At 37.3% G+C, this 25963-nt stretch overlaps 1 long non-coding RNA gene across 1 annotated transcript; it reads right to left on the bottom strand.

Moving 5' to 3' along the window:
* Positions 1–406: 406 nt before the first annotated feature.
* LOC144293462 (uncharacterized) lies at positions 407–24436 on the bottom strand. The gene is made up of 4 exons (XR_013360689.1): positions 24222–24436; positions 1177–1282; positions 693–836; positions 407–558 (listed from the first exon to the last, which is right to left on the bottom strand). It is a non-coding gene; the product is annotated as an uncharacterized LOC144293462 (long non-coding RNA).
* Between the last annotated feature and the right edge of the window lie 1527 nt (positions 24437–25963).

The following is a 25963-nucleotide window of genomic DNA, read 5'->3' on the forward strand; positions in this document are numbered from 1 at the left end:
CAAAATTTATCATTACCACATACTTTTGAAGCAAGGGTCACTGACTTTTATTATTTATTTCTAGTCTGTAATAAAATGCTCTGCTTTTGAAGAAGTTATTTTAGAAGAGTGTTTTTTCCCCGTGTGTAATAAACGATAAAAAAATTAAATTAGCTGATCCACCATTATGTGAAACTTCTCAAATTTGGAGATATAAAAGTACATTATAAAAGTAAACTTGAATGTTCATAATTATAGCTAAGAAAAGTGCAGTCACATAAGTTTCACTGTACCAAGAATAAATCTTTCTCTGGATGATGACTTGAAGGAATCCAGGTTTTTTTAACCTCAGAAGAGGCCTATAATATGTTAGTAAACTTATATTCTATGGTGACACACTGCATTGCCATAGATTAACCCAGCATACTTTAGTCTTGAAGGATTTATTACATTCTGGTCTACTGATCTAAAAGCCAGCAAGGGGACAGATGTGCTGGTGGTCAGGCTGTTTAGAAATATTCCACAAGATCACGAAGTAGGGTGGAGCAAATTTTCTTTTTTCAGAACACAAGTCCAGCCCTGAAAAGACATTTTATAATAAAATCATATTATCCTAGACTCTGATCTACATATATAAAAATACCATCTTATAGCCCTTCTCACAGCTCCAGATGGTCCCACTTAAATTCCCTTATGAGCAGCACTGTACCAACCACTGGACATTGAGCTGTCAGTGCTCCCTCAAATCCTGGTTACTTCTTCCTCCACTTTTTTTGTTTCTTCCCATATTCCTCTCTTTCCATCCATTTAAATCTGGATACTTGAGTCATCCTGTGAGCCAAGAAAAATATTTAAGTCTGCAAAAAGCAAAAATAAACACAAAAGTTAGTGTCCTGTTTAGCATATATTTCATTTCATGAACTCATCAATTGTTACTACTTGCCAAGTTTCGATCTAATGTTTGCTTTGTTGGTAAAGTTAGCAGACAGATTTTCTAGCTAAGTCATAGTAAGTTCCCAGTGGCCCCAAATTCAATATAGGCACAAAGAAACTAGGCGGAAGGGAAAGCTTTGAGTAAGGAAAGAAATAATTATAGTTGAGAGAAAGATCATAGGCAGTATGGCCATGCGAGCTGAGATAAGTTTAAACTTTAATTACTAAGGGAAGGCAATGAAACATTTTAAGCAGAGGACTTACACAAATTGATGTATAGTTTTGAAAGATCATTGTGTTCGCAGTGAGAGAATATGTTGTAAGGGCATCAGTAGAAGCTGAGAAATCTTGAGGGAAATATTGCAAGAATCTAGGCAAGAAAGAGTAGTTACTGCAGCATGATGGTGGGAACAGGAGAGATGAAGAAGTCAGTTGATTTGGGATATGTTTTCGAGGTTTATCCTGCAAAATTCAACCATGGATTGCTATGGAAGGAAATGGAAAGAGGATAATAAAAGATGACCACTACTTTTCACTTGAACAGCTGAGTGGTACCATTTACTGAGTGCAGGAGCCAAAATAACAACAGGTTTGAGATTGGCGTGAGGATTAGAGTTGTTTTGGGGAAATTATCAATGGTGAGATGACTTCATCACATTCAATGCTCAATCTTTTTCAGTTTTAAAACAACCTAGAAATCTGTCTCAATTTTTGGCCTGTAATTCCTCTCATATGCTTGCAATTATTACTGCAGTACATTTGTTCTCAATGTGTGGCTCCTAAAACAGCAGTATCAGCATGGGTATCACCTGGGACATGGTGAAAATGAAAATTCTCAGGTCCAACCCTAGATATGATTCTGAATCAGAATAGGCCCAGGAATTTTTGTCTTAAAAAACCCTCTAGGTGATTCTGATGTATGGCAAAGTTTGCAAAATCATTGTTTTGGTAGGATGCTCTAGGGCATCCTGATCTCCCCTTCAGGGCTGAGGCCCTGGTTTTCCCAACTTCTGGTAGAACTGGCAGCAGAGAACTGTGAAGTGAGTCCCTCTCACTGAGGGAAATTGTCTTCAGTGAAAAAGGAACTCAGAGCTACCTGACCCCAACATCACACCTTCTCTACAGAGGCTTCCTATCTCTATGACCTGTAGAAGTAGGGCCTGGTGTAGACCAGTCTTCCTTGCTTCAAGGTGGGGAACTATGAAGAGACATACCATTTTTAGGATTCATGAAAATGTTGCCTACATTCAATCACACTGTGGTTCAGCATCTCCTTTTGTTTAATCCCTGACACCTAACAGGTACTTTTTTCCTATAATAATAATCCTTTTGCATGCAAATATGGGACTTGATTTCTGTTCCTGGGGAATCAGCACTACATAATCACCGGTGACATTCTCTGCCATATATGATAAAACATTCAATATCTGTCTCATTTAGCTGCTATAATATTTTTCTCATATGACTACCATTTGCTCCTTAAAATCACTATTAACTAACATATATATAAACTATATAAAACTATTAACTAAACATGTGTTAATTATATATAACTATATGTATTAACTATGCATAAATATTAATATACATATGTAACTGTACATGTATATTAACTATATGTATATATATTCACTGTACATAACATATATATATTTCCATTCTTTCCTGGATGTTCTTAAGACTTCACCTTGTCAGTGATCTTTCGAGAATTCTTCCCCCCATTCATCCGTTCAATTTTGGTATTACTTTCTTCTTTCTTGTCTTTCCATCTAACTCTTCCTTAAAAAATGTCTTGTACCATATATGTATATCTATTACATATAATATGTAATAGTACATACTATACATTATATATACATACAATCATTATATTATAATCTATATTTAATATATAGATTAATATATATTACATTACCTTGTACATCTAAGAAAACCCTAAAACGTCACATTGTACAACATACAATGTGTACAATTTTTGATTGTCAATCATACCCCAGGAAAGCTGGGGATAAAAAGGCCTTTCATATTCACAGATTCAAAAATGATGGTAAGTTTATACTCCAGAACTCCAGAAGTATATACCCATTCATTTACTAGATGTTTCCAACTGGATGTCCTGACAGTACCTCATAGAGTGGCTTATTCAATTTATATTAAGTTTATCTTATTTGCCAGATATTCAAGTGTGTCAAAAATTCAAAATTGAACATTGTCTACTCCCTCAAACTCTGACTTGGTATGAGCAAGGTCATACAGGGGAAAGAATCAAATCATCTGATCTTGAGTGACAGCTGTTTAGATTTAAAACAAATGACAATGCTAGAATCCTGCGTTGATTAGATTACTAGATTTTAAAATAAGTTAAAAAAAAATTGGCAGCTCTTTCCACTGAAGAGAAGACAGCCAGTAACTCCTGGAAAAATTTCTATGTCATGCAGTAAACCTGTTGTAATTTTCAAAATGGTGGTCCAGGTAGACATATTGAGAAAGTTATCTTTAAGCATAGACTTAAAGGATATAGGGAAATTTGCCATATAGCTCCCTAGTGCAAGAGTCTTCCAATCTGAGAAACCAATTAGTGTAAGAACCCTAAGTGTGCACCTGACATGTATGAGGACCAGTAGGAAGGCACTGTGGCCAGATAAAGTGAACAAGTGATAGAGTAGAGGTTGATGGGGTCATAGAGCTACCATGGGACCAGATCTTGGAAAATATTGTGAGCCACTGTAAAGACTTAGATTTTAGAAAAATTGGGAACTATTAAAAGTTGTGAGTATAGGAGTGGTGTAATTTAATTCCTTTAGAAAGGATTACTCTGGATGTTTCAAAAATAGACTATGGAGTTGACAAGATCAGAGCAAGAACCCAGTTAAGAAATTGATACAGTCATCCATAGGGAAATGGTGACAGTGGAGGAGATGAGAAATAGTGTGTAGATATGTTTTCAATATATTTGCTGATGTCTTAGACTTGGAGCAGGTAGGAATCAAAGATGACTCTAAAGTTGCCTACTTACACACCTGGAAAAATGAACCTACTCTAAGGTAGGAATGATTGTGGGTAGAACAGATTATGGCAATAAGATCCTAGGTGCGCTTGGTTATGTTGTTTGAGATATCTTTTAGGAGGTGTTTGAACAGAAGACTGCAGATGAAAAGAAAGGTATAGAGGTTTTTCCTTTTTGTTTATAAAATGAAATGGGTGTGATTACTGAGAATGGGTTGATATACTAAGATAAATAGATACTGAGCCTACAATGTGTCTATATTAAAAGTCATGAATGAAAAGAAGGATGGAGTCAGTAGATTGAGGGGAAATAGCCAAGGTGAGGTAGGAATAAAGCCAAGAGTTTGGTGACACGCAAGCCAAGTTAAAAAAAAAAATGTTTACTGAGGGTGATGAGAATAATCAGCTGTGTTAAACTGGGCTGCTTTGTGAAATAAGATTACTTTTTCCTTTGCTACATAACCAAATACCATAAAGTTAGCTATGCGATAATTTATTAAAAGTCCATACAGTATTCCAGAATGTTTAAACTGGGTTCTCTATTCCGGATCTCACAAGGGCCATATCAAGGTGTCAGCTGGGTGCTCTTTCATTTGGAAGCTCAACTTGGGAAAAATCTTCCATGAAGATTGGTTCCAACCCTTAACCCAACAGAGGAATCTATTGTTTTGAAAGCTTCTGTTAGATTATATGGCAGAGACAAGCAATCCCAGAATATTAGAGGCCTACAGCAATACTCAGGTTATATTTGACCATAGGTTGGAGGAGGTGTGTGAAGCTCTTCTGTTCTTGTGCCTTCATTTCAGAAACGAAGTTGCGAGATCAGCTTCTCCTTGGGACATAATGTTCTCATAACAGAGGGAAAAAACAACCACCACAAAAGCAAGGATCCAGTAGAAACACCAATCAGTGGTTTTTAGAACCCCTGTTCAAGCCAGACACACGTTAGTTAAGCTCCTGTTTCGTTGACCATCCCACGCAGAGCCCTTCTATTGTATCTGAAAGAATACAGCTGCCGAGAGAACGTAGCACAAGTACCTGCATTTTGTGGAGATGAATAAAGCTCTTCCAGGGAAGGCGAGGACAAATAATGAAGAATGATAACTTTTTACATCCAATTCAAGACTTATATAAGTTACTTAAGTCTCTTTAAATTGCACAATGCGTCCTCGGTGTATCCTGTGCTAAGTAGCTGTTCGGTCCCTCTAGTCATAGGATTTCAGACACCAGGCCAGGCGGCCCAATCGGTCAGAAGCCACTGGTACCTTACAGCTCACAGTGCAAGCGAAGGCCGTGGTAAAGAAAGGAGAGTGTACCACTGCTGGCGAATTTTATTCTTTTCCGCCACGCTTTGGAGTGAATTTTCTCCTTCAGAGCCCTGCCTGCCAGCCTCAGGGCCTGCTGTCCTCCGTCCCCCGTGGGCCGGGACCCGCCTGCTCTCCCCGTGCCCCGCCACAGCTTGCTTCTGCAGTTTGCAAAGCGTTACTTTCTAATATATAAATATTGTGACCGCGTTTCTATCAAGATTTTATTTCACTTGGAAAACTGAACTCGTCATCGGTTAAATTGAACCGGTCTCAGGCGATGGGGCAGGAGAGCTGGTGTGATTTGTGGGTTCTGCACTAGGCGGGCAGAGACAGCCGAGTGAGGGGGGCTTACTCTTCTGCAGCGCTCCTAGTTCGATCTTTTGACTTTTCGATGGAGGAACAGTCTCAGACTTGTTAATGGATAACTATAAATGAGTGAGAAGTTAAAATAAAACAAGGGAAAAAATCATAACTTTTAACCTCTCATATTAAGCATTCTAAGAGCAAAATCAAGTAAACAAGTCAGTTTTGCTTATATTTCGTGAGACATAGTTACAGATTTCACCATATCTCCTTATTTCTTACAAATAAATCTCACACTGATGAAAAGAACACTTTTCTTCTCATTTTTTTTCTTGCCCAGGTGTTAATGAAGTAAAATAAATAATTTGTTAGGCAATTAAACAATATTTCCCCTAGAGGATGATATCTGAACTAACTGGTTAATTTTCTGAATTTTGATTTCTCTTTGTATGTGTAGGTGTGGCCTGACATTTTTGGCCTAGCCAAAAGTTTTTCTGTGGTTAACTTAACATTTTCTGTTAGAAGATCACTTGGGTTCTGTTGGAAAAACTGTTCAGAGAATGAGGATTTATGCTGTCAATCACTTATATGAAAAACAAGAAGTCTATAAATATTTATAATCAAATATTATGGTGTGCTTGAATGAACTTTAAATCCTTTGTTGAAAAGTTCTGGGAAGAAACTATGTTTAAAAAGCTGAAGAAAACGAAATGAAATACTCACATACACCTTAAACTGTGGATTCCGAAATTCCCTTTCGCTGTACCATCAGCTACTAGTTCAAGTCTAACGGGGATTCCATTGGTTGGAGTGACTAAGCCCGGGCTCTACACTAGAGAACGTTGGTGGCTGATTTATCACTACTGCTCTAATCAGAGAGCTGTTTCTTCAGATAAGCTCTCTTGCCTGAAATATCTTCCCTGCTGTGCCACTTCGTTTGATTGAAAAAGCAGCGATCCTTCTTCCATTTTTGTAGTAAAACCAGAAAACTTCCTTTTTGCCCTTCAACAGTCTCTTAAAATATATTTCAATAATTCAGAAGTTTGTAAACTTATAGCAATAGGACATTTTGTCCTTGCAGAAATATGATCTTAGTATGAATTGGAGAATAAAGCCTATTTTTCCAGACTGGTATTTTTGTAGCTCTAGATATTATAGAAATTTGATCTGACTTTTAAGTCACTATTTTACCTTACAGACGGCAATAAAATTCTAATTGCATTCAGAGTTATGCTATTGTATTTCTTAAGAGAATATTTTATGCATGCAACAGAATTATGGTCACCGAAACCGAAGCTCTAAGAGTACAGGTTTTTCATAGTTGGGGCTTTAAAATTTTTGTAGGGTATAATCATTTAATCATATAATTAGACTTTATATTGTGAACAAAATAATCGTGCTCATACTTCCATTGCTAAATGGGAAAATTGTTAAATGCAAATTGAAACTACTTAGAAATATCTAAATAGCTGGAGGAGATTTGTCCTGAGAATGAGTTAGACCTGGGGTAATAAATCTTGCTTATTTTTAAATGTTAAACAGGACCCCCAAAGCACAGTTCAGACTAAGCAACTAAGTTACCTTTGTATGCAGTATGGTGAGGTGCTTCTTTTACTATAAATTCTTTTTTTAACAGGAAAAAAAAGTTTAATGTAAACTAAGCTAAACACAGACAGATGATTTATCTAGCTAATCTTATTCTACAAGTTTCTAGAAAGTTGCTTTAAATATATTATTTTGAATAATTTATTCCTTGTGGATTGAAATTTGTTTTAAGGAGGTGGGTGGCTCAGCGGTTGAGCGCCTGCCTTCGGCCCAGGGCATGATCCTGAGGTCCCGGGATCAAGTCCCACATCAGGCTCTCGGCAGGGAGCATGCTTGTCCCTCTGCCTGTGTCTCTGCCCCTCTCCTTGTATCTCTCATGAATAAATAAATAAAAATTTAAAAAAATAATAAAAGAAATTTGTTTTAAATAATTGTGTCAATCTCATGTAGGGCTGGGAACTGTGGAGAATGGAAGTTGGGTAAAAGTTGAAATTATTTATAGGAGACCTCCTTTAAAATTGCATAGGGTCTGACATAATACCTCCTTCTGATGGAAATACTCAGGCGCAGGCTATATTTAAAGAAAATACAGATTTGGAACAGTTTCTTAGGAAATTAAGGTTTTTATAAGAGATTTCATATTTGATGACTTCCAGCTCTTTATGTTGCGTCACAAATACACACCCGTATGTATGCTTATACACGGCAAAAATCAAAGAGAGTATTGGTTAGATGGCTCCGGTGTCCCTTGGAGATACTCCCATCATCGTGTATATGTTTTGGTTTGTTTGTTTTGTTTTGTTTTTAGCATTTTCTTTCTGGCAGTACAAGAGGACTCATCTTGTGTATTTCCTACCCCACTCCTAGAATTAGTCATTTCTGTAGGTATCTCATGTTTCTTTTATTGGAGAAGGATATTGCAAAACAAAATATGGTTGCCAAGCGTATTCACTGCTGCTGAGCTGGTGTTCCTTCTACACCCTCTCCTATGAGACAGTGAGGAGCTACAGATGTGTATACTAACACGTGCATATACATATACCTGTGAATATTTCCACATGTAGTCATCTGTGTCCATATTAAGCTAAACATGAATTAATACTGAGGTTTCCAATTGTAATCCGTTACCATATGGAACATTCTAGCCTATGCTCCTTATTTATATATAACCTCCCACTCTGGCAGTAAGAAGTCTAGGTCTCATCAAAAGCTATCCATTTACTTTTTTAAAAATCTAGGTTGATAAAAAAGCAAAAACAAAAAACATCCCAGGGTTGCGTGAGTGGCTCATTTGCTGCACTTGGCACAGAGTCTGCTCAAGATTCTCTCCCTTGCCCTTCCTCCTGCTTGCATATTCTCTCTCTCTCTAAAATAATAAATACATAAATAACATCTTAAGAAAAAACCCACTCCATAATTACATAATCGTACTTTTTTTCACACTGAATTTGGAGGATTTCAAAGACATTTTGAGGCTCTATAAAACCTGAATCCTTCATAGACATGTGGTTTTTTTATTCTATATCATTATTCTGACCTCAGATCAATACAGTGTTGTATTATAAGAACTGTATCAGAGGCATATGCATGTGATGCTATATAAGCCTGGGTGCACACACTGATGCCAAAATAGAAAAGGAATAAAAAGGCTTCCTGAAAAGTGATATCCCGAGAGAGTCTTGAATGAGAATGAGGTCCAGCAGCTGAAGGAGATCTTTCTAGGCGGAGTGCAGCATTGTCCTGGACTCAAAGGGAACATGAAATATAGCAGGTTTTAGAGGGTAGGAACAAGCTAACTGTGGCTAACTTTGAAGATGCATGTTGCAAGAGGTAGGATATGAATCTGAATTGATGCTTGCACGATAGATAGATCATGAATGGCCTAATACGCCACGTAAACACATTTTTATTTCACTGAAGTAAATTAGTATTTTCTGGATAATTTAAACTGGCACATAGTGGGACCAGCATTGCCTTTCTAAATGGTTACTTTGGTGTCAGAATGAAGGAAAGCCTGGCAGCATAAAACCTGGACTGCAGGTAGTAAAGTGATAGTTCAGGAGATGATGAGATGATCATGATGATGGTAAGAATAAAAATAATAGTAAGTAGTATGTAGTCCTTAAATGTGCAAGGCCAAGTTCGAGGTGTTTTATATATTATCAACACATGTAATTCTTACAATAATCCTAGGAAGCCCAAACTGTTATTAATATATGCGTTTTTAATTCTCTTAAGAAATCTATGATAGATTTCTCAGTATTTTCCCCATTATTTCCATTTACAGATGATTAGACTTACATGGAGCAAGTTTTTGAACCCAGTCATTTCAATACAAAGCCCCAATACAACCGAAATATTATAATGCCACTCATAACCTGAGGAACCCCCGAAGGATACCTTAAATTTAGGGGAAAAATTAACGATGAAATTACTCTAATCTATTTTGTTAACTTGTCACCACCACTGCTTTTTAACAGAAGCATGTAATAGGAGGCCTGTAGTTTGCAGGTTTCCTCTTACTCCTCACGGCCACCTCCTGGATCCTCAGCATCTCGCTTTACTGTAACAGGTGCTATGCCTAACTTCTTCGCTTACAGTTCTGCTTCTCGGGACAGACAGTGGCTTGTCCTAGAGGAAATTGGCATAGCATAGTCACCTCAGCCATGCCTATAATTGGATATGTTCCTTCTGTCACATGTGTACGTTAATCATTTCCCCAGACTCATGACTTGGGATATGTGGTCAATCACATGCTTCGAAATCTCATCTCATTCCAAAGTAGAGAGACGGTGGCATCCTTGCTCTCCCTCCCCTGCAGTTTTCTTCCTCCTCTTCAGGAGACAGACCCCTCTCTTTAATGTAGTAGCCATTTTCTTCTCCCCTTTTTCTATCCACGATTAGCTAATACCATTTCCCAGCTCTACCTAATTGCTGTGTGTGTGTGTGTGTGTGTGTGTGTGTAACAGTATACAAATTTCTAACCCGTATTAACTGTGGGAAATATGCTTATCAGTTAGAATGCAGTGCCTTTCTTTTCTTTTATTCATAAAGACTCCATTCATCTCCAGAGTTACCTATGTCAGTACATTCTCCCAAATTTCTTTAGTGAGGTTTTCGTAAGATAGTTAGATAGTTTTGTCATACTCTGTGCTCCATCCTAAGATATACCCAGCCTCCTAATTGTTTTTACTTGTATACATTTAGGTTCACTCTTTGTGCTGTAAAGTTCCATTGATTTTGACAAATGCATAATGTCATATATCCACAATGACAGTGCTACGGAGAATAGTTTCACCATCCTAAAAATAATTCCCTTGTTTTTCGCTTTCAAATTATAATAGGCATTTAAGATACAACTATGAATGTTAATTACTTGATAATTATTTTTTGTTGCTAAATAAAAATTTATTTATCCCCTATAAAGATGTATGTAACACAGTTTATTCATTCATCTGTTGAAGGGCATCTTGGCTCTTTCAGTTTTGGGAAATTGTAAATAAGCTGTTAGAAACATTCATGTGCAGATTTTTGTGCCATTTTATTTGTGTACCCAGGAGTGCAATTACAGAATACTAAGATAAGACTATGTCTAACTTTGTAGGAAACAGCCAAACTGTTTTCCAGGGGAGCTATGCCATTTTTCAATCTCACTAGCACTGAATGAGAGTTCCTCTTGCTCCATTTGAAATGATCAGTGTTTTAGATTTTAGCCATTTTAATTGTTGTGTAGAGATACCTCATTTTTGAAAAATTTGAAAATTTGTAATTCCCTGTGACAAATCATATTGATCATCTTTTCATGTACTTATTTGTCATCTTTGTATCTTTTTTTGGTACTCAGAGAGTTGTTTTAGTTGTTAGTATTCTTATTATTGAATTCTTAAAATTTTAGATCCAAGTCCTTTATCAGAAATGTGTCTTTCAAAAATTTTTTCTCAATACGTGGCTTGTTTCTGTGGATTTCATATTTGAAGAAATTGATTTTTCTATAAATTCTCAATTTTTTAATTGAGATGTGTGTTTGAAATGCATGGAACTGAGGTCTTATTCTATTCTGATGTATAGTGTTCCAAAATATAAGCAGTGATACTCATGGCTTGTGCTCTCTTTTTTTTTCCTCTCTCTCTCTTCCTCTTTCAACTCAACAGTTTTCAACCATGTGTGTAAGTGAATATTTATGTGTACTTATGCATTTTACCTGTACTGTGAATGAATTGAGTTGCCCTGATAAAAAACAAAACAAAACAAAACCCAACCAATTTCTTGGTCTTTCTCTTGTGGATATTCAAGAAAAACAAACATATTATAACACCATTAAAGTCCAAAATAAGTAATATATCCTCCATTGCATCAAATTGGAATATAAGCACTAACATGGTACCAGTGATTTTTAACCATCTTACTATCCAGTATGGAAACACTTGTGTATCAGTGTTAGTATATCTTTCTGGCCCAATGTTTCTGTCTGGAAATTATTATTTTTAAAAATATTTTATTTATTTATTCATGAAAGACACACAGAGAGGCAGAGACACAGGCAGAGGGAGAAGCAGGCTCCCTGCAGGAAGCCCGATGTGGGACTCGATACCAGGACCTCGGGATCACTCCCTGAGCCGAAGGCAGATGCTCAAACCCTGAGCCACCCAGGCGTTCCTGGAAATTATTATTGTCTGTTAATTAATTTCAATTATGGCAGTAAAAGAATTATAATCACATTAAATGCTGGTATTTTGATAATTTTCTGAAAAAGAAAAAGAAATGAGTCCAAGATGTTTTTGTACTTCTTGGATTGCATCATTCCTCATTAAAGTTTACTGAAAGAGCTCGTTTGAGGTAGTTTTGATTGTAAATTCCATATGTCAACTTGTAAAGCTTAGTTGCCAAAATATGAAGAATAGAAACAGGAGGGAATGCTTAACGAAGCACAAAACCAGCTAGTCATTGTTGGAAAATCATTGCTGAGTGAAATAGATGTGTAATTATTTTGGTGGGCTGAGAACTTTAGAAAGTGATCTATAATGGATGAATGTAAATTGGTTATAGATAAGTATTATCAATAAAAAAAATGGTTGAAGTGGTTGAAAAAAAAAGATAAGTATATCTAAGGATCTATGTGTATACTTACCATTGTGTAACATTTCTAAGAACTTCTGCATAATGGTTTAATGATTGCTGCCATCTAGAATTGGTAAGAATATAAGCTGCTCTACTGGTAGAGCTACCTTCTCTAAAGAGTGACTGGCTCCTTACAAGGCCCCAGACATAATAATTTATATTAGTTTCTCTTTTTTTTTTAAGATTTTTAAAATTATTCATGAGAGAGACAGAGGGGCAGAGAAATAGGCAGAAGGAGAAGCAGGCTCCCTGTAGGAACTACATGTGCAACTTGATCTCAGGACCCCAGGATCACGCCCTGGGCTGAAGGCAGATGCTCAACCACTAAACAACCCAGGTGCCTCTATATTAGTTTTTCTGTGAGAAAGAGAGTAATAACAAAGGAATGAAAAGATGCACATTTTCAAGTTCTTATCTGGATTTGCTAAAGTGCATATAGAATCTTTGAGAGTAATGTAGAAATCTATATATTACACAGTGGTGTATAAAGAGTATGTTTGCATCTTAACAGTTGCATAATTTTTTTAGACAAGGGATGACTGTTGTAACTTTGGACTTCAAAAAATTATTATTTTAGTAATTATGATTCTGTACTTGATAAGCTTGAAAATTCTTTGTACTTTTCTATTCAAAAAGATAATAATAGCTTTTATTAGTGTAAGATCAAAAAATTCCTATATAAATGAAATATTTTATATCCCTATATCACAAGGATTTATCCTCTAAAAATTTAAGTCGTTTAATTAATATTATAAATCCACATAAATGGAAACTGCAGTATGATGAGGTAGTTCTCACTGTGAGGAACCAAAGCCATTAGAGCAGAATTGAACAGACAGCTAGACAGGACACATGGAAAGGGGACATGATCACCCCTCTTTTAATGGAATCATCCCTCATTAATATTGGAATTAATTGGAGTGATTAAATTAATTTTCTTTAAAGATTTTATTTATTTATTCATGAGAGACACAGAGAGAGAGAGAGAGAGAGAGAGGCAGAGACACAGGCAGAGGGAGAAGCAGGCTCCCTGCAGGGAGCCCAATGTGGGACTCGATCTTGGGTCTCCAGGATCACGCCCTGGGCCAAAGGCAGGCGCTAAACCGCTGAGCCACCCAGGCATCTCAATTGAATTAATTTTATTCTTCTTCACATATTCTAAAATAATCACAAATTTTAGCCTTATTTTTCTATTCAGTGTGTGTTTTAGTGGTTTTAATGCTTCCACCTCTATTTTACCTCTTATTAAACACTACTATTGGGAGTTTATGAGATCTGTGATCACAGTCCTTTGTTGTCACTCAGCATGTGATCTTGCCTTACATACCCTATGAGTCTCAGTTTTCTCATATGTGAAATCATATGACAAAATTGATTTCAATTTTTCTCATGAAAAACATTCTTATTAGGAGTTATGCACATTAAATGAGATAATCCTAAATGAACAGTTAACATGGTGATCAGCAGGTAGGAAGAAACAAGTAAGGGTCGCTCTTACCAGTAGTATTATGAATTGAGATGGTATGTGACTATGTTGTCAGTTTTCACAGAATACCTTCAAATAAGTGAACATTTCTTCTACTTGAACCCCAAATCCAAACTTAAGCAGCTTTCCAGCAAGTAGGAGCCCTGTCCCATTCTCAAAGGATGTAAACATCAATTTGAAGAGCGTTGAACTTCGACTTTTCCAGTCTAATTGTTGAGGTACCTCTGCTGAATAACCGAATGAAGAAACTTAATTGTTTAGAATTTTCACTTTCCTCTTACAAAAATGCTTTAAGAAACATTTGTTTTTTATATGTAGAATTATTCCTACACTGTACTGAATTAAAGAAACTGTCACGTTATTTTTATTAAGTCAAGGAGTTATTGAGTGTCTATGATAAATATTTTGTACTCCACATTGTAAAATGCTCAAATAAAGGTATACAGCAAAGAAATTTTTTTCAATCTATCTATAAAGCCACATAATTTTACAAATTGCAGTAAGTCTCTATCAAAATACTTCTTGGGCTAGTGGTGTAGATTTCTTACTATTAAATCAGAAAAAGACACCTCAGTGTCTGGATGAGGTTACAATATATATTTAAATCATCCCCTTCCATATTTCCTTTTTTCTGGCAAATATTTCTTGGCACAATTTTCTGTGAACTCATTAATATCAACTAACTATACACCAAACCTGCACTTTGCTTATGTGTAATTTAAGTGATTTAATTTTTTAAAGCATAAAAAAATTCTGGTTTTTAGTGGTCCTCACTAATACTTACGTGCAGGCTATGATTTAAAAGGCAAAGGGCAAGGTCAAAACAGTTGCTGAGAATGTGTAAAGCATTGGGGATGTTACAGGCAAGGACATAGCAGAGAACAGCAGAAGGGAACGGTGGCTTTGCTGGGCTCTAGGGCTGCCGTCCAGGTCGGCCGCTATTAGCATCATACATACATACACACGTACGCACATACATATGTGCATGTATATGTATGTGTGCGTGTGCCTGAAATTTCAGTAAGAACTTGGTTCTTCCTCTAAAATTTTGAAAGGAGAAGCAACCCTTTCTAAGATTTTAAAGTTAGAGTCAAGTTCTTATAGAAATGTTACGACTAATTTTTTTATTAACTATTATAGCTCTAACTAGTTCTCTGCTACAACATCTCCTTCTTCCCAAGAAGCTAACAGCCCTGCTAAATCCTCCAATAAACTTAGATAATTTAGCAATAAAGGTCATGGAAGCAAATAAGTGTGTTTACAGAAGGAGTGATTAGGCCATACTATTGGAAAAAATATTTAGAATAAAATCCTTGACATACTCATCAGTATAGTAAATGATAAAGTAAATCACTTCTTTTAGATAGCTTAGAATATTTAGATAATTTCAAAAATGCCAATGGTAACTATAACAAACATCATCTACTTTTATAGTTGACTTCTCTTTTGCTCCAGTGTTTGGAGCTTTATATAATAAAAATACTTTTAGTGCACCTCTGAGCATTAATTTAGAACCATTACTGTATGTGTGTGGTTCTTTCCATTGCACGTTATGAGGACATGTTTAAAGTATCTTATTACTTTCCTTCATGTTTAACAGGAACTATTATTATTTTGTGGCCATAATTTAGAAACTCCATGACAAACTAGTTAGTATTAGTCTGGCAGTTGAAAAGTATTAATTGAAGTTATTAAATGTCAGGTTATTCTTTTACAAAACATAAAGCTATCAATATCATAGTTTTTTATTATTAGAAACACATACCGCTTAAACTATCACTTTTGTATTCTACTTTTAATAAGATGGCAATAATTTATTTTCTTTTTATAATAAATATATAATATTAACTTAATACCAACCTATGCCATGGCACCAAGTTAAGTGATTGTGGGAAAATACTGGATTTATTTGAAAGATAATGAAGTGTAGTGGAAAGAACACAGACTGACTGTCAGTAGACATATCTGTAGGCCAGGATCTGCTCAAACTAGCTGTATAACTGTCGATAAGATATTTGGCATTTTGGGCTCTTAGTTTCCTCAACTATAAAATGAAATTTTAGAAAAATGAATAAATCTCTTTATGTTCTCTACTGCCACCTTTAGTTGGATTACAAAGACAAAAATATACATAAAAAGAAAGAAATTGATAGACATGTCTGTTATGTTATGAAACAGGGGTGTTAGGTAATTGTTTATTTTTTATAAGACAGTATTGCTATTTTTAAAAATCTTATATGTATTTAGGGAAGAATAAAAAAATAGCAGAATGGATGGAAAGCAGAATGGAGCATTTTAGAATATAGAGAGTAGTAAAAGATAAAATAGACTTACAGAAAGGAAATCTGAGAGTATAATCATAAGGAAAAATGAGAAGACTGAACATAAACTGAAAATAAACATCTTTCAATCCTGTATATTTCTCCTTGAGTGAAAAAACACCTCTACTGTCCCACTACCATCACTACTACCATGGATCTGCAATTTCCACTTGCTGTTCTTCTCAGGTGTTATTTTAAATTTTGTGTCAAATATAAATATTTATAAAGTTCTTCCTGACAAAATGTCAGAGTAAAATTTAAATTTAAATTATAAACTATATAGCTTTGAGAATGGCATTAAGATGGCTTCATTAGAAATATTTTAAGCAATGACCACCATCAAAGGAAGAAAATAAATAATGTTTACCAGAATACCATGGACTTCATAATGTATAAGGAAAGCTAAAACAGGATGGATGTAGTGTGAGATTTATTCATTCATTTCAACTAATAATTTTTTGGCACTTAGAGTGTACGAAATGTCACTTGTTAGAGGTAACGCAGGAAAGCATTATCCCCGTGCTGAATGAATTAGTAATTTCTGCTTCACTAAATCAAATCTTGAGTAGAACCACTTTTGAAGAAATTTGAAAATGGACAAAGAATGAACTTCAGAGTTGAGGCATTGCTTCTGCCTCTAGGTAGGCATGTGTGTTTGCATATGCATGAAAAGGAGAGAGAAAAAAAAAAGGAGAGAGAGAGAGAGAGAGAGAGAAATGGGGAAATGGGAGGAGACAGAGAGAGAACCTAATCAGACTTGTCTTGGTGTTGCAAGTTGTTATTGTGTAAAATGACATCCTTTGAAGTGTAGAAGTCATAATCCTATTTAATTTCCTCATTGACTGAAGGGCTGCAAAGTGGGACAAAATAGGTGTCACATTCAGTCTTTAGTGAGGGAGGAAGAAAGTCATCAAACATTAGCTACCCTCTAGGAATGCTAGTGTTGACATGTTTCTGACTTTGGTCAGAATTTGAAAAGGAAGAGAAAAGTGAAATCTAAAAAAGAAGGATGCAAAATCATGTTGGATCTCGATATCATTAAAGAACAAACAGCACATTCCAAATATATTCTACCCACATTAAAAACAAATATATGGGGATAGATACCAAATTGATAATCCTGGTTACTTTAGAAGGTGGAATTAAATATGTATGGGAGATATGTTTTTGTACACATCTCTAAACTATTTTGACTGTTAATAAAACTGTAATGTTTGCATAAAAGGAATAATGCCCTGGAGAAAAGGACCAGTAATAACATACTCTGGCATTGTTCACCCACAGCTTAACAGTGTACAAAAAACAAAAACAAATGTGTGGTTTGGGTTTTTAGCAATAGTTTTCCCTTTCTGGTTTTCTTGTTTGCTTGGTAGTTTGCTGTTGTTGTTAGGACAGTATTACAAGGGGGTGTGGGCAGTGGAACAAGAAGATGCTTTGAAGCAGTTCTTCGCTGAGCTTTCCACTTTTGGCCAGGGGCTAAGTCAACCAACAGACATGACCGTCTTCTGCTTTAAGTCCTAATTACAAGTGCAGGGTTAGGGCAGGCTGTAGGCTGAGAGACAGCACCCTGTGGTTGGTTGGTACCAAAGCACAAAAAATTTTAGTCATTGGCACATTGTTTTTCATAACTATAAGAAATATTTACTTAATGTCTATAGTAGAGCAAGCAATTAACTTAAGGTCCTAGGAAAATAGATTTTAATTTCACGAACACTTGTCTTCAAAGAGCTCACAACTCCCTGGGCAGAGATACTGTCATAAACAACCCACTGTAATACAGTGTGATAGGACTATTATAAAAGTATGTAAAAACATAAGTGATGGTACAGGATCTCTCCATGAAATTACTCAAGAAAGGCTACTTACAGTGAAATTTGAGCTGGATCTTTAAAAATGTTTGCTAGGTGAATTGAAGTTTGCAGAAAGGCATTTGTTACTGGCAGAGAACATTACATCTGACAAACCACAGAGGAATTTATAAAAATGGCAATTATGGAAAGCTGAAAATTCAGTTACTTTTCCAAATTATAGGGGGAAAAGCAGGGAGCAGTTGGATATGTGACTGAGGATGAGATGTGGGAATGAGAACTCTTGAGCCCTGAAAAGGCTTGAGTTTTCTCCAATGGGTCATGGAGAACCATGGAAGCACTTGAACCAAGTATATAACAAACCAAAGATCAGACTTTCCCTCTTTGGCATTGTTCATTTTCCATTTTTAAAGATTGAGGCATGTGGTTCTTTCCAAAAAGAGACAAGTATCCTTTAAAAAGGCATTTTATTAATTAAAATAGAGTCAAATTTTATTTTTGTAAATAGTAACGGAAGAGGAAAAATGAACGTTCAAAGGGAAGGCTAACCATATAATGAAGAATGAGTCCGGCACGCCCGTGGACTGCCATCAAACGAAGCAGCCATTGTTCCTATAATTTTTACTTCTAGACATATTGTCGGGGAGGGGGGAAAGTCAATATATTTTATAAGCAATGTAGATAATAAAATGGGTGGCTATTTAAACAACTTAGAGACCAGTGAACAGTTCTTAAGTCATTTTTCCGAAAAGACTATTTAGTGTTACCGCTTTATTTATAATTATTTCATGAATGGTATATTCCTTTAGGGGATTAGCTCAGAATTTTACAAATATCATGGCACTCAAATGCTGTACTTTGGGTTTTTGTTTGAATTGAGTTGTGTGTGGTCCTACACACAACTGGGATCATTGGCAGCTAATCCTCCTGTCTCCCAGAGAACAGAATTCCCATTGTTGCAGTTCTTCACTGGAAACAGCTGGGCTACCTTTCCTGGGTTAGTTGGCAGGATGGGCAGCTGCAGTCCCCAAATCACACAAATCACCAGTGAAGCTTATTTTGATTGCTAACTTCTGTTACATCAAGATACTTTTAAAAATCTGTTTTTCTCTATGTTGCTGTAGATTCTTTCCATGCACTGCTTCACCCAGCAAAATGTTTGGGCTATGGGTCCTCCATTTCCACTGTAAAGATTCAAGCCTTTCCCAACTCTGGAAAAAATTACCCTCACATTTGTTGCTACATTTTGAATGGGAGAAAATCCTTTATTTCTTCTTTTTAGTTGTATTCATAGTTCCTCCTACAGTAATTGTGGCATTTCAGCGTATATTTCAACACACCCTGAAAGTACGTACTGTGAGTCTGGAGCAGTTTGGGGCATATGGAAATGTGTGCTTCCTTTGCTATGGAGGAAGATTCTCCACGGATGAGCTTTCTTCTGTGAGATGAGAGAATTGCATTTTTAGTATCAGCTTGAGGTAGGAAGGGATGGAGACATAAATAAACTTTAAAAGAAAATAAGTCATACAGAGTGTAATCAATTTTTAGATTGTCTCAAGATATATTTAATATTTTGAGCATAAATTTGTCCAAACTCATCTAATGTACAACACCAAGAATGAACCCTAAGGTATATTATGGACTTTGGGAGACAGTGATGTATCAGTGTATGCTTATTTATGATAAAATGATCATCATTCTGGTGGTGGAGGCTATGCCAGTTTGTGGGCATGAGACATGTGGGAAACCTCGGTACCTTCCTTTCAATTTTGTTGTAAACCTGAAACTGCACCCTCAAAAAAGTCTTTAAAGAATATATTGAACAGAATAAAAATAAAAATCTGTACGATATGGCTAAAATAGTGCTAACAATAGAAGAAGAGAAAAAGTCCCTAACAATTTTACCTCCCAAGAAACTAGAAACTAGAAAAGGAGCAAAATAAACCCAATGCAAGCAGAAGGAAGGAAATAATGAGGAACAGAAATGAATGAAATTGACCCCCCAGCCCGTAATAGAGAAAATCAATAAATCAAAGAGCTGGTTCTTTGAAAAGATTGCTTTAATGGGCAAAACACTGCCAACATGAACATAAGAAAAAGGGAGAAGTCATCATTACTCACCTCTGGAATGAAATAGGGGTATCATTGCAGACACACTACAGATAACAAAGGATAAGTGTATACTCTGAACAACTCTACACACATTAATTGGATAACTCAGATGAAATGAACCAACTCCTCAAAAAGTATAAACTACCACAACTCATCTAATATGAAATGGGTGGTTTCAATAGCCCTATAATTATTGATAAAATTGAAATTTGCATGTAAAAATCACCTGTAAAATAAATCTTCAAACCCAAGTAGTTTCATGAGAGAATTCTACTTAATATTTTAAAAATATACCACTCTGCTCAAAACCCTCCTTGATGTCCCATTTCACTCAGAGTGGAAGCCAATGTTTTTCTATGACTACCAGGGTGTACATGATAAGGTTCCAAATTACTCTGTGAACTCACTCTCCATCACTCCACTCTTTGTTCCCACACATCTGATCATACATCTAATCAAATGCATCTCTTCGTTCCACAAACACGAGCACACCAGGCCCACTCCCCCTACGGCGGTGATGTACTATGCTGCAAGCTCTGGGTGGTATCTATATGAGTCAGCTCGGGCTGTCATAACAAAATATCACAGATAGGGTGGCTTAAGAAACAGAAATTTACTTCTCACAGTTTGGAGGCCAGGAAGTCCACAATCAAGGTGCCAGCTGACTTGGTTCCTGGTGGGAGCTCTCTTCCTGGCTTGCAGGTGAACACCTCCTGACTTTGGCCTCCATTGCAGACAGAGAGCAAGCAAGCTTTCTGTATCTCTTCTTATATAGGCACTGACTTAATGGGACCAGAGCCTCAACTCATAACTGCATGTAATTTCCTCTCAAAGGCCTCACTTCCAAATACCATTACTTTGGGGTCTAGGGCTTCAACATATAAATTTGTGGGGTCACAAAATTTCAGTCCATAATAATACCCATATAATTTATCTCCTTACTTTTAGGTCTTGAATCAAATGTCACCTTTTCAGGCCTTACCATATAACTCTGTAATATCCATTTTAATATTTTCCTCCTATGCTAAACCTTTTCTTTTATACTTGTCACATCATATACATAGAATTGACTTATTTTTCTTTTGTCTGACTCCTTCACTACAGCATAAACTCCAGGTACTAAGATATTTTTAGTGTGTTTTTACTTTTTTCAACACTATCCTTATTGCCTAGTAGAGCCCCTAGCATGTATTAGGCACTCAATAAAATGTTCAATAAATGAACTCCATTAATAATCGTATTTCTGATCTATCATTTCATCAGCCTAATTGTGAAAGTTTGGAAGAATGCATGAAGTTGAAAGTAGTTGAACTTAGATTTAATTATTTTTAAATCTGAGGTTAATTGTTCACAGTGAGTCTGTCTGTTTGTTTTGTTTCATTTTTAGAGAAGGAGAGAGAGAAAAAGAGGGGGGCATAGGGAAAAGAAGAGAGATTATTTTTTTTCCTTTTTTTTAAAGATTTATTATTTGAGAGTGTGTGAGTGAGGGGTGGGACAGACAGAGAGAGAGAGACTCCCTGCTGGGCTCTATCCCAGGACCCTGAGATCATGACATAAGCTGAAGCTGAGTCCAATGCTTAACCAGCTGAGCCACCCAGGTGCCCCAAGAGGGAGTCTTACATTTCTTTTTTTTTCCCCCAAGAGGGAGTCTTAAGCAGGTTCCAGGCCCAGCACAGAGTCCCACACCAGGTTCAATCCTAGATGCTGCAATCATGGCCTGAGTCGAAACCAAGAGTTGGAGGCTTAACCAACTGAGCCACCCAGGTGCCCCAGTTGAATTTAGATTTTAAAAATTAGGGCAGCCCAGGTGGCTCAGCGGTTTATTGCCAGGGCCTGGTCCTGGAGACCCGGGATCGAGTCCCATGTCGGGCTCCCTACAGGGAGCCTGCTTCTCCCTTTGCCTGTGTCTCTGCCTCTCTCTCTGTGTGTCTCTCATGAATAAATAAATAAAATCTTTAAAAAAATTATAAGTTTCTGAAAACTCCTGTGAAATTTTAAAATGTATGAGAGCCTATTTCTACCATACTCTATTGCTTTGACTAGTTTTCTCTCTCAGTTTTTTCCTCTTTATCACTTTAGAGTTTCATTTCCATCTTGTAATACATTTAATTTTTCTTATTTTATTTAATTACCATTTCTACTGTTTTATAGAGTCCTTATAAATTATTTAGTCATCTTAGCACTCGTTAACATTTTAAATCTTTGATTAAGAAATAGACTAGAAATCCATTTTTAATTAAATATTCAATGATATAATTTATGAATATTGTGTTCTCATTAAATTCAAAGTAGGTAAATTATGTTTGACATTTTAAAAACGGTAGAATAGACAAGTATAACTTTAAAATTTTAGAACATTCATAAGTATATCAGATTCTTATATCACCTACCTCTCATTTGCCAGAGCCAACACACACACACAAAAACATAATATTCATTTCCTTGCTGAAAAAATAATTTTAATTTAAGATGATCACTGGAAATGTATACCTGGGCATAGGAAGATCTCTCTATATAATATGTAATTAAACTTACATAAAACATAACTATAATTTTGCTAGACCTGTGTAAATGAAGCCTAGATTAAAATCAATTGAAATAATTGTAGGATGTGTTTATGTTGGGAACAATGAAATCTACCAGTTTAGTGGATTCTTGTATCCTGATTATTCATACATTTACATTCTCTTTAAGCCATGTTTGTGGAGTTTATAGCTGTCAAAATTATCTATAATTTTCTTACTTAGATTCACGTAGTAAAACAATTTGAAAGCTGCCAATTGTGCACATTATTAAACAGCATGCATGTCAAACTCTGATTTTTTATTTTCCTGATTATTTCTACTTTGAGAATTCCATTATAACAGTCCATCAGCAGTCGTTTGGGGTTTATTTTAAACTACATATGGTACCAGCTATAATTAGTATTTGGAAAGGATCATAAAATAGTTCCACAGGGCTTTTTTTCCTTTTTATGAATTTTCTGAATATATTTTACCGATAGCCAAAGAGGCAAATCAATTTTATTGGATTTACCTTTATGTTATTGAGTATTTAGTGTTCACACTCTGAGTACAATAACATATAATCGTTGCATATTGTAATATCATTGTTTCCCTATTTGGAATGATGTACTTACTATATATATATATATATATATATATATATATATATATCACAGCATATAACAGATAAATGTTAACCCCTATTAATTACAAATGTGAATACTGTATAAAGGCTCTGCAGTCTGGTTTCATGGAATCAGAATGCCAAATTTTGTTCACCTGCATTTACAGGGGGCTATTTTTACTCCTATTTCTTGGGTAAACCGTAGGATTTAGGCCTGAGGCAAGCAGCATACATTTCATGGTTTTGACCACAGAGATTAATTTAGGGAAGGGAATATGACTAAAGTGAAAAACAGTATTATCTTCAATACATGGGGGTGGGGGGGTCGGGGGGAGATGTTCTCTTTTTATTGGATATGAATGAGGAGGAATGCAGGTGCACTCCTAGAGTTGCTTGCAGTTATTTTGTGCTCATGTGGTCACACTGAGAACGGCACCCACACAGAGCTAAAAGATCAGAGGCAAGCCTTGGGCACATTTTTTAAGTCCTTGTCATGTTGAACTCAAAGCCATCCCTGGACTATTCAAATGCATAAGATAATCACATTCCTTTATTTGACACCTCTGTTGGTATCATTGTATATTTGCAACCAAAAAATTTATAAGATTATATGCACTGGATTGTACACACTGGATTCACTGGTTCTCAATCCTGACAGTTCATTAAAATCACCTAGGAGGTTTTTAAACAATGGTGATGCTCAATTCCCACTCAATCATATTACACCGGAATTCCTGGGTTGTGTCATGGGCATGAGTGTTTTTTTTTTTTTTTTTAAGATTTTATTTATTTATTCAACAGAGACACAAAGAGACACAACAGAGACAGGCGGAGGGAGAAGCAGGCTCCTTGCGGGGGTCCTGGGATCATGACCCGAGCCAAAGGCAAATGCTCACCAGTGAGCCACCCAGGTGCCCTTGTTTTGTTTTGTTTTGCTTTTGTAGGAGCTCCTCAGGTAAATGTAATGTAACAAGGTTTCAGAACCACTGATTTGGATGGAAACTACGGGTCACTTAATCCAGGAAAAGAGAGGTTAATTGTGAACAATTAACCTCAGATTTATAAGTTATACATAATTATTACATTACTATTTCAGAACTGAGAAGGGATAAAGGAAATGCGAGTCTTACTTTAACAGAAGAGGAGATTAAGATACATCCATTAGGCTCTGTACCTGGTCAAATAACAAGCGTGTAGTCCTTGTGGAGGTGACGGCTCCCAGGACTCCTAGCACGGCTCGGAGGGCCGCACGTGAAGGATCGTCAAGGGCGCGCGTCCCCGCGCTTTTGACTGCGGAACGTCGGGGACTCCCAGCGCCTCCGCCTTCCGTCTGCTGTGACGCCTTCACCTAAGAGGACCTGTAGATTTTGATGAACTTGTTCATGACGTCTGTGACGACGATCAGGGACAGAGGTCCTCACCGCCCCAAGGAGTCCGCGGGCCAGGCGGCGGGTGTGGACGCGGCCCCGAGTGGTGCCTCCGCTCAGCCGCCCGCCCTGCTTCGGCCCCGGAGACCCGAGGGCGGCGGGGCCTGGACCCGGGGCTCGGCGGCTGCGCGAGGACAGCGCCCCGGGGCGGGGGAGGGGGCGGGAGGGGGCAGGAGGGCCCGGGGGGCGGGGGAGGCAGGGGCGGGGGCCCGGAGAGCTCGAGCTCCCAGGCCAAGAGCCGCCTCCTTAGGGTGGGAGCCGAGACCCTGGGCGGGGAGCGTGCAGGCCTGAGCTCGCGCTCCGGACCCGCGGGCTACCTGGCGGGCGGGCTGCTCTGCGGAGGCCGCGGCAGGCCTTGCCCGGACTCCGTTTCTGTTCCGGTAATAAAAGGCATTGATGCTTTGCTTACTTTATCTACCATCCATCTATCTATCTATCTATCTATCTATCTATCTATCTATCTATCTATCTAAACAGCACGAGAGTGTGCGTGCAAGAGCGGGGGGGGGGGGTGGGGAGCACCAGCAGGAGGAGCGGGAGCAGGGAGCGGGAGCACAAGCAGGAGGAGTGGGAGCGGGGGGGAGGAGCACCAGCAGGAGGAGCGGGGCGGGCGCGGGGGCCCCGGCAGGAGCCCCGTGGCCGCCCGCCCAGGGGAGCAGGACCGGCCCCCAGAGCGGCGCCCACTGACCCGGGTGCCGCGGCCGCGCGGGGCAGCCACACGCTTAAAGTACTTGAGGGAGCGTTGGGCTCACATAATCGCTGCAAGATTCCTTTGGAGCACATATTTTATATGGAGGAGAGACACTGAGCTCGGTGTTTTTCTATGGATGCTTCTATATTGAAAAATACAGAAAATATAGAAAAGGCAACTAAAAACAAAGCCTGATGGTTGTACGCTTTTGCACAGAAAAGTACTTACAATTTTGAAAGGCTTTTACTCTAGGATTTTTCACTGATAATTACTCATCAAATACTTTTAGTGTTTTCAGGTTCTTTTTTTTACATGTTTCCAAATATATAACCATTAACTTTTCACAAATCAGTCAGATTCTTAATAATTTAAATGATCTTTTGATACCTTTTTTAGTTCGAATAGTAATTGTTGAGTTTGAGGGATTTAAAAAAAGTATTATATTTATGATGATTATTATAAATAACTTTCATGAAGTTGTAATTTATGGTTTGGAATGCATCCCAAATGTGTTTCATAAGGTGTTGGCTTTGTGATGCATCACTAAGAAAGTGACATTTTTTTAAAGAGTTTTTTTTTTTAAGATTTATTTATTTCTGATAGAGAGAGAGAGGCAGGGACGCAGGAGGAGAGAGAAGCAGGCACCACGCCGGGAGCCCGATGTGGGACTCGGTCCTGGGACCCCAGGATTACGACCTGGGCCGAAGGCAGGCGCCAAGCTGCTGAGCCACCCAGGGGTCCCCAGAAAATGACATTTTTTACTTAGCTTTATATTATTTATTTCTGAGAGAAATAAGT

Source organism: Canis aureus, chromosome 21 (genome assembly GCF_053574225.1).
Source record: "Canis aureus isolate CA01 chromosome 21, VMU_Caureus_v.1.0, whole genome shotgun sequence".
Lineage (NCBI taxonomy): Eukaryota > Metazoa > Chordata > Mammalia > Carnivora > Canidae > Canis > Canis aureus.